This window comes from Hippoglossus hippoglossus, chromosome 22 (assembly GCF_009819705.1).
Source record: "Hippoglossus hippoglossus isolate fHipHip1 chromosome 22, fHipHip1.pri, whole genome shotgun sequence".
NCBI lineage: Eukaryota > Metazoa > Chordata > Actinopteri > Pleuronectiformes > Pleuronectidae > Hippoglossus > Hippoglossus hippoglossus.
The window spans coordinates 1,417,484-1,425,440 of record NC_047172.1 but is presented as its reverse complement, the minus strand read 5'-3'; the positions used below and the strand labels follow the sequence as shown (position 1 = coordinate 1,425,440).

Below are 7,957 nucleotides of genomic sequence, written 5' to 3'. Positions count from 1 at the left end.
CTTAAGTGTGAGGAATTAAAAATATAGAAATATATGAATGTAATTAAACTAATGTATACAGTGTAAAGACAGTAAAGATATGTGCAGTGTGAGAATATGTACAGTGAATGTATTGCACATGAACCGTTGATATTGCACAGGCAGATGAATCTGGCACAGTTAAGAGTTAAAGTGTTAGAGTGCAGTCCATAAGGGGGGGTGCATAGTTTGTACTGGCAGCAGAGCTGCTTGTACATTTGTTTCAGGTTTTACAGGTTTTATCATCCAGCATCTCAAGCTCCACCCTCTCCTGACTCACCTGAGAAACCAGGAAGCATCTGTTCCTCCCTGAAGAGACGCAGGCGGAAAACCAGACGATCACATTCACCTTCCAAACCAAACTGAACCAAACTAAACCAAACGTCCTGAGTGAGTCCAGCTACAGGAGAGAAGAGTCAAACTACAACCTGCCGACGCTCCACACACTGACCGTGAGTTTAACTAACACTCGACTCAGACAGGAAGTAAACCTCAGTGAAGTTCGTGGAGCTGTGACTGACTGACTGTCTGTTTTCAGCTTCACCTGGAGACTCAATGCTTCCAGATCAGAAGAGGATCTCTGCTGTCCCATCTGCCGTGATGTCTTCAGAGATCCTGTCCTTCTGCCATGTAGCCACAGCTTCTGTAGAGACTGTGTGAAGAGCTGGTGGAAAGACAAAGAAGTAAAAGAGTGTCCAGTTTGTAAGAGAAGACATTCAAAGGATGAACCACCGTGTAACCTGGTGTTAAAGAACCTGTGTGAGACCTTCTTACAGGAGAGAGATCAGAGCTCTTCACATGCTCTCTGCAGTCAGCACTCAGAGAAACTCAGACTCTTCTGTCTGGACCATCAGCAGCCAGTGTGTCTCGTCTGCAGAGATTCAGAAAAACACACCGACCACAGATTCAGACCCATCGATGAAGCTGCACCACAACACAAGAAGCAGCTTCAGGAAACTCTGGAGCCCTTGAAGAAGAAGTTACAGTGTTTTGAACGTGTTAAAGTAAAGTTTGAACAAACAGCAGAACACATTAAGGTCCAGGCCGGACTCACAGAGACGCAGATCAAGGAGCAGTTTAAAAAGCTTCATCAGTTTCTGGAGGAGGAAGAGGAGGCCAGGATGGCTGCACTGAGGGAGGAAGAGGAGCAGAAGAGTCGGATGATGAAGGAGAAGATTGAGTCTCTGAGCAGAGACATAACGGCTCTTTCAGACACAATCAGAACCACAGAGGACGAGCTGAGAGCTGAAGACGTCTCGTTCCTGCTCAACTACAAGGCTGCAGTGGAACGAGTCCAGCAGCGCCCCCTGCTGGATGATCCACAGCTGGCCTCAGGAGCTCTGATAGACGAGGCCAAACATCTGGGCAACCTGAGCTTCAACATCTGGAACAAGATGAAGGACGTGGTCTCCTACAGTCCTGTGGTTCTGGACCCAAACTCTGCTCATCCATGGCTCGTCCTGTCTGAAGATCTGACCAGTTTGAGAGGAGGAGAGAAACAGAAGCTTCCTGACAATCCAGAAAGGTTTGATTATTACTCCTCAGTCCTGGGATCTGAGGGTTTTAAACTCAGGGACTCACAGCTGGGACGTCCTGGTTGGAGACAGTACAAACTGGTTACTGGGTGTAAGAGCAGAGTCTGTCCAGAGGAAGGGAGACAAACTGTCTGGATTATGGGGAATAGGGTTCTATGCAGGTAAATACAAAGCAGTGTCTTCATCAGCAGGATCTGTTCTCTCTGTGCAGAAGATCCAGAGGATCAGAGTGAAACTGGACTGGAACAGAGGAGAACTGTCGTTCTCTGATCCTGATACTAACAAACACATTCACACCTTCACACACACTTTCACTCAGAAGATGTTTCCATCCTTAGCATTATAGATCACTTGAAGCTGTTACCTGTGAATGTCTCTGTGACGCTGGATCAGAGCAGTTAGAGAGAAAGATTTTATTCATCATGTTTATTTCTTCAAGAGAAATCTGCTGAATTTAAATGTTACACTCGTTATTCTAAAGCTTTGTTTATTTCTCCTTTTACTTCTCACTCATTTTTATTTCTCCTGTCGACTTTTCCACGTGTGTAAAAAGATTTCATTATTTTCTGATCTTTATCTTTGGTTTGTTTTTTATTTTCATGGAAAATGTTTTCTATCATTTAGATTTTGTGTGGATCCATGAAGTCGAGCAAACTGATGAAGATCCACATAAAAACACATTTATCAATAACAGCTGATCATTGTTCACATTCAACAAACTTTATTAAAACTCACTCATGAGACATGATTCATGTTTAATCACATAAAGTCTGTTCACATATGAAATAATCCAACATATATGAACATTTGTCTGTTTGATGTGATGAAGCCAAAATGATTCTGTCTGTAAAAGTGTTTATTCAACAGCAGCCTAGTGATGTGATTTTAATATTGTGATCAAAATAATAAAAACTATGAAACAGAAACAGAGTTCTGACCTTTTTTAAGTTGAAATGTAAATATAACATTATCTGTCATTAAGTAGGATTTAACACTCAGAAAGTTTCAGGTTTTTAAATTGAGTTATATATACACGTTTATTCATGAATTATTACTTGTTTAAATGTTGGGAGCTCATAGTTGTGAACAATAGTTGTTCATTGGATGAACGTAATTTTATCTTGCCACCTATATTTCATCTAAACAAATCAAGTTACATCAGTCTATCTTGATTGTGTTACGTGAACACCACAGATTTGTGGGTGGAATGTCATTTGAATATGTTCATTCAACTAATGTGCTTTTAATTGAAACTAAATGTTTGTAGCTACTTAGTCTAATTCATTTAAATTTAGTTTGAATTGGTCAAACACTTTAGTGCAACACAATTCAGTCTTGTTGAATGAACTAATGTAGGTTTTGTGTTTAATTAGTTTTGTTTTCATTGCGAGTGTAAGCATTCATTTTAATTAAATTACCAAATATTCACTAACATATATAAAAAGGACAACATGCAAAACCATTTGACATTTTATTCAACATGTGGCTTTTACAACTGCCCAGATCCTGTTCTCAGCTTTCCCCCTTTAACCATCTCATGCTAAACTTCCCTTGGTTTTCATATTAGAAACCGACCCACATCCTCAAATTACCTGCGTTCCACCTTAGAATGTAAAAAACAACAGTCCTAACTGCAGCAAGAGGATTAGAATCTTTTCCAACCTTTGGAACAAAAGCATGTAGAATATTTTGCCAACAAAATAGTCGAGACTCATTAACAAAACAGCCTAAACAAAATATATTTCAGGATTTGTGCCTGACTTCTGTCATTTCAAGTTTTAAAACTCTAAGTGCAACAATTCAACTTTTTGAACCCACTTATAAAAATGCAATAAAATAGACATTGGAATCTACAAAATATTCTTGGCCCATAATAAAAAAAAAACGTGCATGACGACAACAATATGCATATTAACACCATTTTAAACACTGAATTATTACAACACGTGTCGTGTACTGCCCAAAAACATTAAAATAAATCAGTAGTGTAAAAGCTACTGTAAAAGAAAGTCTTTACAAAAAATCTTTGTAAATACAAATACTCAATTTTAAAGGAGTCTATAAACATTAAAGGTGTATTTATTCTATTTAACATTTAAGAGAAGGCATTCATTGTGTGTTCGTGTGCGAGTATGACTGCTCCACTCACAGAAAAGACACAATTGTCCATGTAGTAAAATCAGTGTAGATGTGTGTTCAAAAACAATGCTGTGTGTCTGCTCCACCCACACACAAACGTAGGAGACTTTTCAACCTGAGACAACAATCTTCAACAACAGTCTCAGTCCATTGCTTACTTCAAATTTTGAAATTTCAAAACGAAAAACTAAAAAAAGAAATCAGAGATATGTACAAATACCAGGTTTCTATCGGTCTTCTTCAAGCTTATTCACTGCAGAAGCTTGTTTTTCAGGAACTGGGCCTTGGACGACAACCTCTGCCCATCCAGGTTCAGGAGAATCTTCTGCAGGACTTCAAAAGTGCATTTGAGCTCTGGTGGGTAGCTCAGGTTCAGACAGTATATCAGTGCAAAGAGCAGAGCACAGGCAATCGCAATGTTACCCAAACCACTGAGGACCTCCACGTCCTCAATCAGGACACCAATGTCCTCTGGCTCATCTTCAGGCTCCGCACCCACCTTCTGTATGACGCACACTCCCATCACAGTTTGCCCCATGGAAGTGTTGGCCCCAGTGTCTATGTTCTGTGAAGTATGACAATAAATACAGGGGCATACAAAGTATTTTATAAGCAGAGGTCTACCCATTTTAATACAAACCTTGGAGATGGCCACCATGAGATGTCTCATTTTTCTTCCAGCTGCCCGACCTTTGCATCTAAAGATCTCCATCATGCGTGGAGAGTGCCGGTCAAGCTCAGCAAAGAATGTAGAGAGCAGAGGCACAGTTGATATGAGCATGAACTCTTTACCAATCTGAAAAACATCAACAATGCACTTGTCACTCACCTTATTCGAAAATTACAACAATATACAACATAGGAAGGAGGAACAATGAATTACTAGCTGTTTGATCACTATATTACATCAATGTCAGTGAGGAGAAAAACAACTGTTCAACACTATTTGATTTGATTTGTCATTATCTTTTTGTACTTGTGTGTGCACACAGTCAGGGGGCATATGTAAAACCACATGACATGTACCTCGTTCTGAGTGAACAGAGCCGGCCATCTGCATTTGAAGTCGGCAACCAAGGGCTGTCCTTGAGGAACTTCTTGCCTTCTATATGAGAAACACTCATCAGTCTTCTCCATTTTCTCTGTCACTCTATGGCCGTTGTTTCTCTTCTTAATCTCTGGATCAGTGCAATTCTCTGGTTTTCCAGAGTGTCAGTGGTTTCTCCTTTTGGATGCTGCGGACAGTAATTTACTTCTGCCCTTCTGGGCTTTTTCATATTCAACGCTGCCTGACATTTATCTTGGGCCTTGTTCTTTAGTGAATTTATCGTCACCTCATAACATCCCAGGCCTCTTAGTTTGGTCCGGAAGTTGGCCAGTTTATACTTGAGGCTAATCTTCCACCCGTAACAGCCATTGAAGGACCCCTGCTCCCTCAGACAGGGAGGTTCTTTCACAAGGGCTTCCGCTACATCATTCAGATCATTGTCAGTTGGGTAGGCTTTGTGTTTAATAATTTCTTCTGCCAGTCCTTCTAGAATGTGGGATTTCAGTTTCAGTTCCACTAGAACTGCACTCAGCTTTGGCCTTTTCAAGTTACAGTTCAGCCTCATAGCTAAAACTAGGGACCGTGAAGACACTTGGCCAAACCCAGTGCCTTGGAGATGCTGATGAACCTGAAGATGAAGCGGGGTCTGTGTTGTCCGTGTCAACAGAGGAGATTTAAAAGGAACTTGTTGAGCTTTGGACTGCTAGAGGTTGACGTGTCATTGCATCAGCTTCTGTATAACTTTGCAAGTTTAAAGTATACAAGTAAACAACCTTTAAAGTTGCTTTGTCATTTATTTCAGAGATTTCCGACAGGTTTATGAAGTCATTTCCAAAATCAGCATCTTGATATTGAAGACGGAAATCTTGTTGCAATCCAAAACTTGTCTTTATTGTCTGGCACAATTCCTCTATGGAGTCCGGTATCCCTGCTGGCAGAATCAGCTTCCTGGCATCATCTTCACCTCAGATAATCCTCAGTCTTATAGTCTGGGCCATTGTGTGAACCTAAACAATAAACAACAAAAACACTGGTTGAATATTTCACGATAAAAAAACTCAGAGGCACTATTATGCCCTCCAATAGATCCTGTGCTACATCTGGAGGGCAGCCTGCTGGGACATGAAAATGGGTGAGATTCTTACTCAAAATGCAATCCCGTTTAACTCCACAGCACGCACTTGCCGTTTCGAGCGCACTCTTCAAATGGGCTTCATGAAGTTCCCGTGTTCTACGCTCAAAATAACCAGCAGTCAATGACTGGACTTCTGCTTTCTTGGCTGTGCAAAATCTACAGATATATTCAGCAGGAAAAACTTTCTACAAAACCTGCCAGCCCATGGGCCCCTAGACTGTCAGCTATTACGCAGTTCACAGTCCCTTTGATAAACTCGTTCAACTTCATGAAGACGACGCCATGTTGCTCCAAAATGAGCAGATCTTTCAAAAGTGGATCCAACACTTCATCATATCCAAATGTCCTCAAATCTTCACTTTCACAAAGAACAGCCAAATAAATTGATGAGAGCAGAATGAGAGCCAGGAGGCAAATTGTCCAAGACCCAACATACTTGAGTTATATGTCCTTCAATTTCTCTATCCAGTAATTTATTGTGACTCAGTATTTCCTGCACTGTAATAAAGGGATGTACTGAAATGACCTCTTTTGGTCAACAAATAAATATTCAATAGGATCTACAACCGTAACATTTAGCTTGTTGCTTTCTTTTATAAGAAGTGGCAAAAAGTTTAGCCACAGAGTTAGAAACACACAGAATTGGCAAGTTTTTCAATAACAGCCTGACAAATATGGAGGTTTATGGCTTTTGAACATTTCTGTAACTGTACGCTTTGTGACAGGCACACTAGCTGAACTTAACAAAAAAATGCAACTCTTCCAATTACTCATCTACGCCTTTTGCTGGAATAGGAAATATATTTTCCAATTTTAATAACATTACGGCTATTTTTCGCTCAATTAGTTCGGGCACGTTTTCAACAGCACCATCATCACTTTCTGTCACTGACTCAGTTTCAACATCACCATATGATCCGTCAGCAGAACAGCCAGCCCTCACATTATCAGAGGTATCTGACACTTGCAATGGGTGCACTGATGCAACCACACTGGCTTTTACATCTTTTAGTGTGTGTGGATGATGCTTTCTCTTTTTGTGTGTATAAAATGTGCTGTAAATATTTGTCTTGAAAGGGCAACCAAGAAACACACAACTAACAGTCTCGTTACTTCGGAGGTGTGTTCCACTACGAACAAAAGAACCTCTCTCTGTGGAGAGGTCACTGCATTCACATAACTCACATTTAGAAGTTACTGAACTGGAAACTGTCTGTGTAAACTGAGATGAATGTGCTTTATAGACATGGGTGTTGAGTCCACTCCACGTCTTGAATGTGGACAATTCACATACATGCACAGATACTGTTGGCCTCTTCCATGATGATGATTTAGTTTATAATGTTTTAGTAAGTTGTACCTACTACTCTCCCGAGCAACACAATGTTTGCACTGCCACATACACGTCACTGAAAGAAAAGAAAAATAAAATGAATTAACAAATGATAAAAATAAATATACCATATTTCTGAAATACAGGCTTGGGGGACAAACAAGGGTGGATAAACTCCTGGACCATGCTGCATGCCAACTAGTTAACAGATAAACAATAATGTGACAAAAATATTAACTTACCATGTATTGTTGAGGAGGTGCGTACAGACCTCAAAGCATGGGGACACTGCTTTATTTTGTGATGTATTTCTGGTAAAAAGAGAAATCGTTTTAAAAAGTAATATTTCTATTATATGGGCTAAGTATTACAATAGCTATAATTACATAGACTGAAATGTGAAGAATGGTACTTACGTTTTTCATACTAGGTGCCATTGTTTGTTTTGTAGTGTCACAAGTCCGTCTATTGTTCATCAATTGAAGTCGATCTTTTTTGCGGATTATATGAATAAATGACTCTTATTGGCTCTTTACTCGTGAAGGCTTTTACAGTAACTAACAGTAACATATAACTCGTGTAGTTGTCATCAACTCTCCGACGCTGTCTGGCTCTCCTCCGCTGAGCTCCGTGTGGGGGGGGCTGAGGCCCAACCGCGATGAAACGCAGAGGAGAAGAAACGACAGCGTCCATGACAGCAAAACACAGTAGAGCCTATATATGTTACTGTCCTAATGTACGTGAACTCA

At 40.3% G+C, this 7,957-nt stretch overlaps 1 pseudogene; it reads left to right on the top strand.

Moving 5' to 3' along the window:
- Positions 1-581: 581 nt before the first annotated feature.
- Positions 582-1,955, top strand: LOC117756747 (annotated as a pseudogene).
- Positions 1,956-7,957: the final 6,002 nt, after the last annotated feature.